Source organism: Cyprinodon tularosa, unplaced genomic scaffold, assembly GCF_016077235.1.
Source record: "Cyprinodon tularosa strain WSP-4 unplaced genomic scaffold, ASM1607723v1 ctg119, whole genome shotgun sequence".
In the NCBI taxonomy this organism is placed as follows: Eukaryota; Metazoa; Chordata; class Actinopteri; order Cyprinodontiformes; family Cyprinodontidae; genus Cyprinodon; species Cyprinodon tularosa.
This window is the reverse complement of record NW_024037992.1, coordinates 91391-104487: the sequence shown is the minus strand read 5'-3', so window position 1 is coordinate 104487 and position 13097 is coordinate 91391. Positions and strand designations below refer to the sequence as shown.

The 13097-nt window shown below is 42.3% G+C and overlaps 1 protein-coding gene across 1 annotated transcript in view; it reads right to left on the bottom strand.

The window, feature by feature from the left end:
• LOC119772118 (protein-glutamine gamma-glutamyltransferase K-like) overlaps nt 1-5966 on the bottom strand; it is a 68646-nt gene extending 62680 nt beyond the window's left edge. Inside the window, exon 1 of the mRNA XM_038268424.1 lies at nt 5842-5966. The gene's annotated coding sequence lies outside the window, so the exon portion shown is untranslated. The remainder of the gene's footprint in view (nt 1-5841) is intronic.
• Between the last annotated feature and the right edge of the window lie 7131 nt (nt 5967-13097).

Sequence of the window (13097 nt, the reverse complement as noted above, 5' to 3'; positions counted from 1 at the left end):
TTTAATAATTGATAAAGAATATGTGAGTGAGGTTGTATGATCCATCCAATTTGAGAATTAGCTTTGATAATAATGATTGAGAGCCTCTGGCCCTCTGTGGATCATGGCCGCGGGGCCAATTTTGCCTGGCCCCTTGGGGCCTCTGTGGGTCGTGGCCGCGGGGCCAAGTTGGCCTGGCCCCTTGGGGCCTCTGACCCTCTATGGATCGGGGCCAAGTTGGCCTGACCCCTCGGGGCCTCTGGCCCTCTATGGATCATGGCCGCGGGGCCAAGTTGGCCTGACCCCTTACGACCTCAGGCCCTCTGTGGGTCACGGCCGCGGGGCCAAGTTGACCTTGCCCCTTGGGGCCTCTGACTGTCTGTGGCTTGCGGCCGCGGGGCCAAGTTGGCCTGGCCCTTTGGGGCCTCTGGCCTTCTGTGGGTCGTGGCCGCGGGGCCAAGTTGGCCTGGCCCCTTGGGGCCTCTGGCCCCTTGGGGCTCTGGCCTTCTGTGGCTTGCGGCCGCGGGGCCAAGTTGGCCTGGCCCTTTGGGGCCTCTGGCCTTCTGTGGGTCGTGGCCGCGGGGCCAAGTTGGCCTGGCCCCTTGGGGCCTCTGACCGTCTATGGATCGTGGCCGCGGGGCCAAGTTGACCTGGCCCCTGGGGCCTCTGACCCTCTATGGATCGTGGCCGCGGGGCCAAGTTGGCCTGGCACCTTGGGGCCTCTGACCGTCTATGGATCGTGGCCGCGGGGCCAAGTTGGCCTGGCCCCTTGGGGCCTCTGACCGTCTATGGATCATGGCCGCGGGGCCATGTTGGCCTGACCCCTTGGGACCTCTTACCCTCTATGGATCATGGCTGCGGGGCCAAGTTGGCCTGACCCCTTAGGACCTCAGGCCCTCTGTGGGTCGTGGCCGCGGGGTCAAGTTGACCTGGCCACTTGGGGCCTCTGGCCTTCTGTGGCTTGCGGCCGCGGGGCCAAGTTGGCCTGGCCCTTTGGGGCCTCTGGCCTTCTGTGGGTCGTGGCCGCGGGGCCAAGTTGGCCTGGCCCCTTGGGGCCTCTGACCGTCTATGGATCGTGGCCGCGGGGCCAAGTTGACCTGGCCCCCTGGGGCCTCTGACCCTCTATGGATCGTGGCCGCGGGGCCATGTTGGCCTGACCCCTTGGGGCCTCTTACCCTCTATGGATCATGGCCGCGGAGCCAAGTTGACCTGGCCCCTTGGGGCCTCTTACCCTCTATGGATCATGGCCCCTTGGGGCCTCTTACCCTCTATGGATCGTGGCCGCGGGGCCAAGTTGGCCTGGCCCCTTGGGGCCTAAGATTATTATTTTTGCAAAAGTAGTTTTGCTTGGGTCGCGGCCGCGGGGCCATGTTGGCCTGGCCCCTTGGGGCCTCTGGCCCCCTGGGCCTGGGCCCGGTAGGCCCGGTCATTAATCCACCTATGATCAGACATGCTGCTCTGCCTGCTCATTTGGCCTTCCTGTGCTGCTGCTGCTCAGCCTGATTACCACTGATTTCTCTCACCTGTTTGCCAGACTTCTTAAGCAGGCCTCTGACTAGTTAACAGTGCCAGATTACTGAAAGCCTTGGTTAGTAAGCATCCAGCATTGTTCTCTGTCTGTCTACCTGATTATTGAGCCTGCCCAGCCCCTGTTGGGTCTGTTTTTTGTGCAGCCTGGATCCCAGACCTGTTTCCAGTGATGGGCAGTAGCGCCGCTACATGTAGCGAAGCTATTAGTTTAACTACATCTTCCAGTAGCTTGACCGTAGTGTCGCTGCTTTATTTATCAAGTAACTTTCCTGTAGCGACGTTATTGTTTTGATCAAGTAGCGACGTAGCGTCCACAAACGCTACAAAATCCAGGGCATAACTAAGAAATGAAACCAGGTTTTCTATTTCTAAACAACAATCAGCCACAAAACTACTGTAAATAGCAGTTTCAGCTGATGCTCTTATAAGAGGCGTAGTAGCACAGGCACACTCAGTAGGGTTAAACAAGCGCACCCTTTCCGAGGCTGTCGTTCTATTGGCTGGAAAGGTTGCTAGGCGACGATCCAACTGTAGTCTGAGAGAGCAAAACAAATCCGCAAGCAGAGCCTACGGGTTTGCGAGCGTAACAGAGCGCGGTTTGTGCGCGAAGAGAAGGAGGCAAACGAGGAGAAAATATCTGTGCAAGAAGCATTAAATCTGAGAGAAGAAACAAAGATTTAAGAGAGAAGAGAAAATATTTGAGAGAGAGCGCATGTTTTGAGTGTGAGCATTATAAGTTTTGAGAGCAAGAAGATGAAATTCTTTTCTCAACTTGAAATGATGTGCTCTTGCATTATGGCAGGATAATTCTCCCATTTGTGCCACTAAGATCCTCTAATTAGAGAGCAGTAGTGAAACTTCCATATTGTATTTTCATGGCCTAGTTTACCTGACAGGATGTTTACATAAATCTGTTTTTAGGCTTATTTGCACAGATAAGATTTTTTACGTATGGAGAAACAGCTCTACCGTATATAAAATAAATACATAAATAAATAAATGCTCAATAAATAAATAAATAAGCATTTAATTAATTGCCCCCAAATATACAATGAATAAATATGTAGGTAGAAATGAAATTATATGGTGAGACATAAATATATGTATCACTTAATTAGCTTATTTATTTTTTCACCTTTTTTGTAAACTGTTTCATTTGTTACTTGAATCGACTGTTTAATTGACGTCTGAAGAAGTTTTCTCTAAGGGAGACCCTAAAGAAATCAGATGCCTTTTGTAGGGTTTTGTTTTCCCATTGATGTCCATTGAATGTTAACTCATAGCCATGTCTCGATGTGTAGAACACTACACATTCATTTGGTTCTAATAACAGCAGATTGTTTACTAGTTTGTCTATTAGTAATTACTTTAGTTTTTTTTTATTATGCTGATCATAAAGCAATGTTTACACTGTGATATGTCATTGGCTGATCTTTAATAAATATTTTAACTAGTGTGTCAGACTCATTTTGAATTGACATTAGGTTGGTACAACGTTAAGTAGCTTCTGATGTAGTTAAGCTACTTTTAACACATTAGTGTAACTTAGCTTGCTATAATTCTTTAGGTGGTAGCTTTGGTGTAGTGAAGCTTCATTTATTGCTGAGTAACTGATAGCTTAGCTCACTACACTAGACAAGTAGCTTGCCCAACACTGCCTGTTTCTGTATCTGATCACCTGGCTCTGACCCTGGACCTCCTTTGACCACGATTACCTGCCAAGCCTGAGTGAGAAATAACTGTCAAGGAACCAAAGTTTTCAGGAACCAAGACACCCCACCTGGAAATCAAAGAGGGTTAGTGGCTTAGCAGAACTTTGAATGATCCATCTCAACCTGTTCTCTCCCCTCCAGAGGCTCTGGTTCTCCTGATCCTGAACTACCGGCAGAGTTTCTTCAATAAATAAAGGAAACTGACAGAGCTGATTGTTTTTGTTTTTAAGCTAAATATGTTGAATCTAAATTTGAACCCTAAACATGGAGCCGGAGGTGCGACGGAAGAGTTAAGCTCAATTGTTCTCAAACCTGTTCCTCCACTAGCTCTGCCCCACATGTTTTAGATGTCTGTCTGTTCCAGCACGCCTGATTCAAATGACTGAGTGACGTCGTCTGCAGCCATCGCGTTCTGCAGAAGCCTATTAATCATTCCTGCACGACAAGTCAGGTGCGTGCAATCGAGGAGACACCTAAACCTAGCAGGGCAGTGGCACAGGATGGGAGCACTACCATTAAAGCATAAAGATGCTAGATCCAGTGGTGGAAAGTAACTAAGTAAATCTACTTGGTTACTTTTCCTAAATACTTTTTACTTTTAACTTTCAACTCCTACATTTCTAGGTTAATAGTTCCTTAGCTTTTTAATCGGCATCATGGCAGCCCTTAGGGCTCAATATGGACGCCACTGACTTAGAGATTTAATGGCGTTCCACAGGGGGAGGGGCAGCGTGGTGGTTGGGGTGTAGAGCTTGGAATCCAGAGGTTCTGAGTTTAAGCCCGACTCCGACAGACTGCCACTCTGGGTCCCTGAGCAAGACCTTTAACCCCACCCTGCTTCCCAAGAGGAGGGGTTAAACGCAGAGAGTGAATTGTGAGATCAATAAAGTTCAATTTTTATAAATGTGAGGAAGTCAGGGCAGATATTAGTAGTTTATAAATTTTGTCAAGCTGTGAATTATTGTCATGTTGCTACGTTATTCAGTAGTAATCTGGTTAATAGATTCAGCCTTTAAGCTCAATTCCATCATAAAAGTGTGGGAAGAATTAAGACTACTGATTTATTTCTGATTTATTTTTAAATAGGAAATAATCTAAATATCTGTCCTTATTTTTCGTGTCATTTTTATACTTCAGTTCTTTGCAGATGGTGTAGAATCTATAGCAGGTGGTTCTACGCATCAATTCATCAGGTTTCTGAAAGTTAAAGGTTTTATAAAATTACTCTGAAATTATACAGAAATGTTCCGATATTAGAAAATTTTAGTTTTATTTTGAATACTTGAGTACTTTTAAACGTATTTACTTTTGAATACTTAATTTCTAAAACTGAGTACTTCAATACTTTATCTTGAGTAGATGTTTGATCAAGTGACTTTTACTTGTAGTCGAGTAATATTTGGCTATGAGTATTAATACTTTTACTCAAGTACTACCATCGAGTACTTTGTCCACCACTGGTTAGATCTGGGCTTTGACTAGACCATTACATCTGCGATAAAACCCTGGAGATTAATGTTTACAGATTACCCCCGTTCAATCTCACTCATCTTTAGTTATTTTACAAAGAAGAGACGGAAAATAAAGATGTAAATCTAAGATGAACAGAAATATACCCTGAAGGGGTTCGTACTGCAGAAAAATGTGGTTCTACAAGATAGTGACTCTGAAGAGTTAGATATCTATAAATATCATTTACATTTCTATTCAAGAAAGAAAAGATCTCAATTGACTATTATGGAGTTTTCAATCTGATGAAATCCAAAATAATAAACCCTGAGGTTTGTGGTTGTGTCATTAACCCTTTAAAGCCCGATCCAAGAATAAAACAAAACAGAAAATTACTTTTTTTTTTGGTTTGAAGTCCTTATTTGGCCTTTTAACACAATATGTAAGAAGAAAAAACAGAAATACATTTTTGATATTAATAATTTATTACTATGCGATAAGTCAAGATTATTTTTTGTGTCGTCTTCTACTGGCTGTTATCAGGTATATCTGATTGTGTACAATAGGATTTTGAGCAAAGTTTTTACCATTAAATTATGCAAAAGGTGTCAGACGCAAAACATTTCAGAAACCGTACGTATCAAATATGATACATTTGGCATTATAGGGTTAAAAAAATTTATTTTCAATCCAGTTCTGGTTGTTAAATTTCCCTCCTATTTCTGAAGCATTCGTTTCCTCGCCACCTTCAGTAGATGAACTGTTGAACTGCTGATTGTAAAAGTCAGATTATTCATCTTTTATAAAGGAGCTGATACACATTCCTCATGCACTCATGACCCGTTTGCCTCGGAGGAACATTTATTCCAACCACAAAATGTCAATGAAAAAGCAGCTAGAATAAAAACTTTGGCCGGGACTTATTAGGCTACAGTTAGTTTGTTTTAAATGTTCTCTGTTGCTGTTTCACACCAATAGGAGTGAAGAATATGAATTAAGAAAGCACCTTCCAATAATGCATAAAGACAAAACAATCTACGGTTCTAATAATGAGAAGCTTATTACCAGATAAAAATCTACACTGGCCATGAAAACCACTTTTGAATCAATCAAAGCGAACCAACGGTATGAAACCAAAACATAGAAACAAACCAAAAGCAGAGAAACTCACTCAGTTCAGTGGGAGCAGAAGTGTGAGAATGCAGAGTGGAGAAGCAACAATGAGAAGCAGGCTTTGAGTGGAGAAGTTTAAATCCTGGGCTGCAGACACACCCTCCTGCCAGAGACACGCGCAGCATGGACGGCTTCCATTTAAGCTGCTAGACTTTTATTTTAAAAACTGTTGGTTTGCAAGGATTCCTGGACGGCCGAGCACAAACTGTGTCAGCATGGTGGAAGATTAATCTCTCTCTCAAATTTAAAAATCAGTTTTTATAATGTTAGGTTTGCAGAACAGATGATTTTTCCTTTAGTCACAGTTTGTCTTTAAACTGCAAAGTTGCTTTATTGTAATCTTCCTGCTCAAAGCGTATATACTGTGTATGTTTACTGTGCTTCCGGAACATTTTCACCTGTTAGGATCAGGATCAGAAAGTTATTTTGCTCCAGTTGTCCTCATGCTAAACGTCTATCATAGTTGCCATAGCTACAGTTGTTTTGTGTAACTGGTTTTCTTGCTCTCGTCAAAATGAAGGAATGTTGTTCTGACATTTATTGGGCCGACTCTAAGAAAAGTCCATCAGTTAAACCTGGACGGGTTTTATTGTCTCACACTGGAGAAAGTCCCTCTCTGCATTTAACCCCTCCCCCTTGGGGAGCAGTGGGCTGCCATCGTGCAGCACCCGGGGGAGCAGTGTGGGGTTAAAGGTCTTACTCGGGGACCCAGAGTGGAGGCTGTGGGGATGGAACCGGTTACTTCAACCTTCTCAGAGCTCAGAACGCTGCTCTAACCAGTAGGCCATCACTCCCCCTATTATGCTGATTTCTTACCAGAAAGCAGAAGACCAGAAACTAAAAGAAATTAACTTTAACTTCAGGAACAGAAGAGGATCGTTAAAGTTCGGTCAGGGAGGAAAAATCAATGGATCATTATTTATACCTAAAACTAACATGTTTGCAGTGATTTCATTAATTTAGCGTTAATCGGTAAAATATAAAAATAATAATTTTCATCACGATCAATGAGTCTGGGAGTCGCTCTGATAGATGCCTTCTATAGAGAAGCGTTAGCATTGAAGGAGACAAACGTAACCTTTTCATTCACAATCACAGAAACTGTGTCTAGAAAAGTAGGAAGTGCGTTCCACAGCTGGGATAAATGTAGATGTGCCAGGAGTAATAGTGCATCGCACAACGGAATGATATATTCATGCCAGAAAAAAAACAGCTAAGAAGATACATCTACAAAAAATTACCAAGATGCCAGAATGATACAAGACGCAACAAGATGGCCATCAGTATTTACCCATCATTTGATTTTTGTATTAAATATAATATATATATATATAAAGAAGATGCTCTATTGGATTGAGATCTGGTGACTGTGGAGGCCATTTGAGTACAGTGAACTCATTGTCATGTTCAAGAAACCAGTCTGAGATGATTCCAGCTTTATGACATGGCGCATTATCCTGCTGAAAGTAGCCATCAGAAGTTGGGTACATTGTGGTCATAAAGGGATGGACATGGTCAGAGACAATACTCAGGTAGGATGTGGCGTTGCAACGATGCTCAATTGGTACCAAGGGGCCCAAAGAGTGCCAAGAAAATATTCCCCACACCATGACACCACCACCACCAGCCTGAACCGTTGATACAAGGCAGGATGGATCCATGCTTTCATGTTGTAGACGCCAAATTCTGACCCTACCATCCGAATGTCGCAGCAGAAATCGAGACTCATCAGACCAGGCACCGTTTTTCCAATCTTCTATTGTCCAATTTCCATGAGCTTGTGCAAATTGTAGCCTCAGTTTCCTGTTCTTAGCTGAAAGGAGTGGCACCCGGTGTGGTCTTCTGCTGCTGTAGCCCATCTGCCTCAAAGTTCCACGTACTGTGCGTTCAGAGATGCTCTTCTGCCCACCTTGGTTGTAACGGGTGGTTATTTGAGTCACTGTTGCCCCTCTATCAGCTCCAACCAGTCTGGCCATTCTCCTCTGACCTCTGGCATCAACAAGGCATTTCCGCCCACAGAACTGCCGCTCACTGGATGTTTTTTCTTTTTCGGACTATTCTCTGTAAACCCTAGAGATGGTTGTCCGTGAAAATCCCAGTAGATCAGCAGTTTCTGAAATACTCAGACCAGCTCTTCTGGCACCAACAATCATGCCACGTTCAAAGTCACTCAAATCACCTTTCTTCTCCATACTGATGCTCGGTTTGAACTGCAGGAGATTGTCTTGACCATGTCTACATGCCTAAATGCACTGAGTTGCCGCCATGTGATTGGCTGCTTAGAAATTAAGTGTTAACGAGCAGTTGGACAGGTGCACCTAATAAAGTGGCCGGTGAGTGTATATAATACGTTTATCTTTGCTCTAAAACCTGCTGTACTTTTTTCCCCAAGATGTCAAAAATAGCCAATTTTTGCTAAATAAGCACAAAAACCAAACAAACACCTTGTTTGTAATAATGAACAGACGGAACAATGAAGCTGATTCTGTTCATTCCTACAATTAATGACTTTAATTGTTTGCTATTTTACTACCAAACACATTTATGAGAAAGAAAGCAGAAATAAAATTAGCTTTTTGTTAAACAGGATGTAATAAGTAGCCCTTTGCTTAAAGTCGACAGCGATGAAGCTGCTGAATGGAATGAAGCCATCATTATTGTAATTGTTCTCATCAGGCCCTCCTACTGCGACGCCCGGAAAAGGACCGTCGCTCAGACCCGTGGCTGTGCGCCCAATTATTAGTCATGCTTTGCATCTGGATTCCTACGAATTTCACCTTTCCTTAAAGGGGTGTAGACTTGGTTAGCTGAACAATACCAACAGGATTTAACAGTGACTAATTTAATAATTTTGTTTTAAGTGCTTCATAGTAATCTTAACAAGAACAAGGAGATTAAAAGACTAATTCTTTTATATAATTCGAAAGCATTCTAAAGAATAAATAAGAAAGGGAGTGCCATACAACAGCCTTTTTCATCACAGTCATACAGTTAAAGGAAAAGTCCCTCAGATTCAGAATAAAAGCTTCTGAAAGTTCTTTAAATCTGAAATGATTCCATCCTGTTCAATAAATGATCAGTGTTTTTAATTCAGAGTAATTTTCATGTGAATGTGCTTTACTGGAGGCATCCATGTTTGTCAAAGAACACTACTGAGCCTGATAAAGCAGGATGCTATCACAGGCTACAATGATTTACTTTATTAGAAACAGACGATGCTGGAAGTTTATCTAATGCCACTTCTTAGCCTTATGGGACATTTAAGGATTCCTGTTACTGCAGCCTTTCCTGTCCCAAGACAAATCTAAAAGATATCAATAAAAGAAATGAAAAACTACAAACATAAATATATTTCTTGCTCAATAGGTAAAAATTAGGCCCAAAAAATGACTTCTAGTTACAGGCTGCTTGCTGCAAATCAGTCACTTGGTTGGGATTTTTCTGACCACTAAATCCACATAAGGTCCTAAACAGTTCCCACCTCAAAGATTTAGACTTTTTGTCACAATTTGATGTTTCAAACTAATTTTAATAAGAGAAAAATATAATTGCTTTAATTAGAAAAGAAAATATGTTTTCATAAGGAAAAATCCTTCATATGCAGAAAAGTAGAAACCTAATTACTGGTTGTGCTGCACTTGTTAACAACAACCTCCATCAAGTGATAACATGTCTTCCTCTTTGCAGTGGAGGAATTTCTGGCAAGATAAAAACTTTTTCTTTTTTTTGTAAGTGGCCTGCCGTGGAAAAATGCCATTCATGTCACAAAATGTAGATTTTGTAGTAAAACGCTGAATGAATGCCTCTAATAGTAACTGACCCGCAGCATCACACTACCACCACCAATCTAAATATCTCTCATCTGAAATGTAGGTTTTACAACAGATATAAGATATTTGAAAAACGTCCATCGAGTCCCACTTTTCAATTTAGTTAAATTCTATTCAGTTTATTTCTATAGCTCCAATTCACATCATGTCATCTCAGGTCACTTTCCAGTTCACCAGATCATCCAGTCAGATTGATTCAAAGTTTTCTATCTAAGGAAAACCAGCTGATTGCATCGACTCATTGACTCTTCAGCAATCCCTCACACTAAGCATGCTTGTAGCGACAGTGGAGAGGAAAAACTCCCTTTGAACAGGAAGAAACCTCCAGCAGAACCAGGCTCAGTGTGAGCGGCCATCTGCTGAGGCCCACTGGGGTTCAAGGAGACAGAAGCAGACATAGAAAAAGAAGCATAGATACAAAAGGCAACTGTCAACCAGCTCCACAGGCGGCCCCGTCCAGGAAACACACAGCCAGGCAGACGAGCTCCGAGCCAGCTCCCATGTCAGAGGATGAAGAGAGCACATCCAGTTAGTCACAGTCAGAGAAACAGGACTACACTGGAAAACAGGCCAAGCTCCAACATCTAGAAACAAAGGTGTTGATGGCAGCAGCACAGCTGATATTTCTCTCCAGGATGGAGTCACAGCCAAACAGGAACAGACCAGATGAAGCTACGATGAGAAAAAGCAGAGAGAGCAGAACGTTAGAGATTGAACTAACAGATTCTGCAGAGTGGGAGAATAGAGATAGAATGAAGCAGAATGATGAAAAAGGGGTCCCTATGTCCTCCAGCAGTCTAAAGGTCTGGTTCTCCTCCCGCAGCAGTGTGACGCAGATATTGTTGATTTCTGTCCAATATTGAAGCGTGGTCTGCGCTATGTTATTCCACGCCACAACGCCAGAGGGCCAATCAGGAACTAGCTGTGGGTCTAGATACGGCCGAGGTGGAGAGGAAGTGGAGGCAAGTTTGTGCGACAACGGAGGGACATGAGGGCCAAAAAGAGCGGGGATCCAGGTGGAAAAAGGGTCCCAGCGTTCTCGCCCCGCTCTTCTAGCTGCTCCATCTTCATCAGTCGCTTTCCAAAATGGCGGTCAGACAAACAAAACAAGCCGGTAAGGAACCAAACAGCAAATACGCATAGAGTAGAGCGATGTAGATTTGACCAATCAGAGGCCTCCTGTCTGCGGTCACCTACAGTTTTGGAGAGGAGCAGCAGTGTTAACTGTGACACAGACCACCTGGTTTCAAAGTATAAATCAGCCTTTAGCCTATAGCAGCATAGCTATAGCGATAGCTCAGGATAACTTTTTAAATCTCCATGGATTGAATTTTCCCGGGTCTCTTCTTCATATTTAGGTCATGAACTCCGACCCTGGATGAGGAAATCTCTGCTGATCAGCTCATAGAAGTTTCAGCAAAAGCTTCACTTTATGTCAAATTTCCATTTCCATGTACATTTGTTTCTTAATTAAGGGGTGTCTATTATCTATTACTTTTAACGGTGTCCTGTAAAAACATTGTATTGTCATCTTTAGTCGGCATTTTATATACTGTATATCCCACCTGATTGATTGATTGACTTCATTGATCTAAGGGTGGAGGAATGAACTCGTTCCATCAGCTCAAATAGTCAAAGAAGAAGAAGAAGGTGCATGATGGGATATATACAGTTATACAGGCATCACATATGAAAGCTTTTTCCTTAAAAGTAGCTAATTATCATTATACTTCTGGGAAGTAAAATTTGCTCAATCAGATGTTTTTTTGAGAGATGAAGAAAAAAAAAATCACATATTTCAAATCTTAAAAACATTTTTCATTTTTTCACATTTGTGGGAATTTTCTTCACAGAAAGACCTGAATATTTTAAAATTCTTCAAATGTCAGTTTTTTGTGAAAGAACCAACAGGATCGTGGGAACTCCTTGCTAATGAAGCCAGAATAATAGATTTCTCCAGACCGTTTCTACCATCATTAAACCTATCATGTGAAAATACAGATAAAATGATATTTGGACCCAGCCCTGGGCTGAAATGCTCAGATTATCCAAATGTGACTGAGCAACATGCAATGATCTAACGATCCTTGTCCAACCTGAAGTTGATGCAATACCTGGCGATCAGTTCCACCATCAGTAGTTTAAAGGTTGTGTTTCTATGTTGAGTCAACAGGCGTGTCGTATTGTTTCAAACACGACACTCCCAGAGCAGTTCTGGGTTTATGTCCCAAGTATTTCAGTAGAATAAAATGTTACGACAAACAGAAAAAAGTCTTGATGTGTTGCAACATTGAATCCAGCCCAGTGAAAAGGTAAAGAAGGGAACAATGAGAGTGATGTCATATCAGTGCAGATTAGATGACACATCGCGGCAGACGCACCGGTTTTACCTGATGCCAAACAGCGTCTAAATTCATCCATCAAAACCTGCTATAAACTAAGACATTATGTTTTATATTTCTACAAAACCTCCTCAATGGATTCACTCTTTGATCACAAACCAAAACTTGAAGGTGTTTTATTTAACAGACCAAAACCATTTAGTACTTAATAGAGAAGAAGGAAAATATATTAATTTAAAAAATTCTTAGAAATGCAAATTTGGAAAAACAGGAGAGGAAAATATCTTTCTTTAAATAAAAACTAAGAAAACCACCAGCTTTTAGCTATTCTATTCTATTCTATTCAGTTTATTTCTATAGCTCCAATTCACATCATGTCATCTCAGGTCACTTTCCAGTTCACCAGATCATCCAGTCAGATTGATTCAAAGTTTTCTATCTAAGGAAAACCAGCTGATTGCATCGACTCATTGACTCTTCAGCAATCCCTCACACTAAGCATGCTTGTAGCGACAGTGGAGAGGAAAAACTCCCTTTGAACAGGAAGAAACCTCCAGCAGAACCAGGCTCAGTGTGAGCGGCCATCTGCTGAGGCCCACTGGGGTTCAAGGAGACAGAAGCAGACATAGAAAAAGAAGCATAGATACAAAAGGCAACTGTCAACCAGCTCCACAGGCGGCCCCGTCCAGGAAACACACAGCCAGGCAGACGACTATTACCTGTTAACCGGAGGCCACATGTTGGGATTTTGATCTCATTATGAATCCAACTGAAACTCCTTGAAGACAGAAGACGTTACTTAGAGAACATTAATGAACAAATAACACTTTGGGGGGGGCTCTTGTCAGTTAAAGGAGTCTCTGCAGTGAATTGGTTCACTAAATACAAAAGCACAAGATTTTTATTACTAAAGACAAAAAAAAGAAAGAACAGTTAAAGGAAAATTCCGGTCAGCAGGAATAATCAATGGATCATTATTTATACCTCAAACTAATACATTTGCGGTGATTTAATGAATTTAGCTTTAATCAGTAAAAAAATAAAATAACTTTCGTCGCAATCACTGAGTCTGGGAGCGGCCA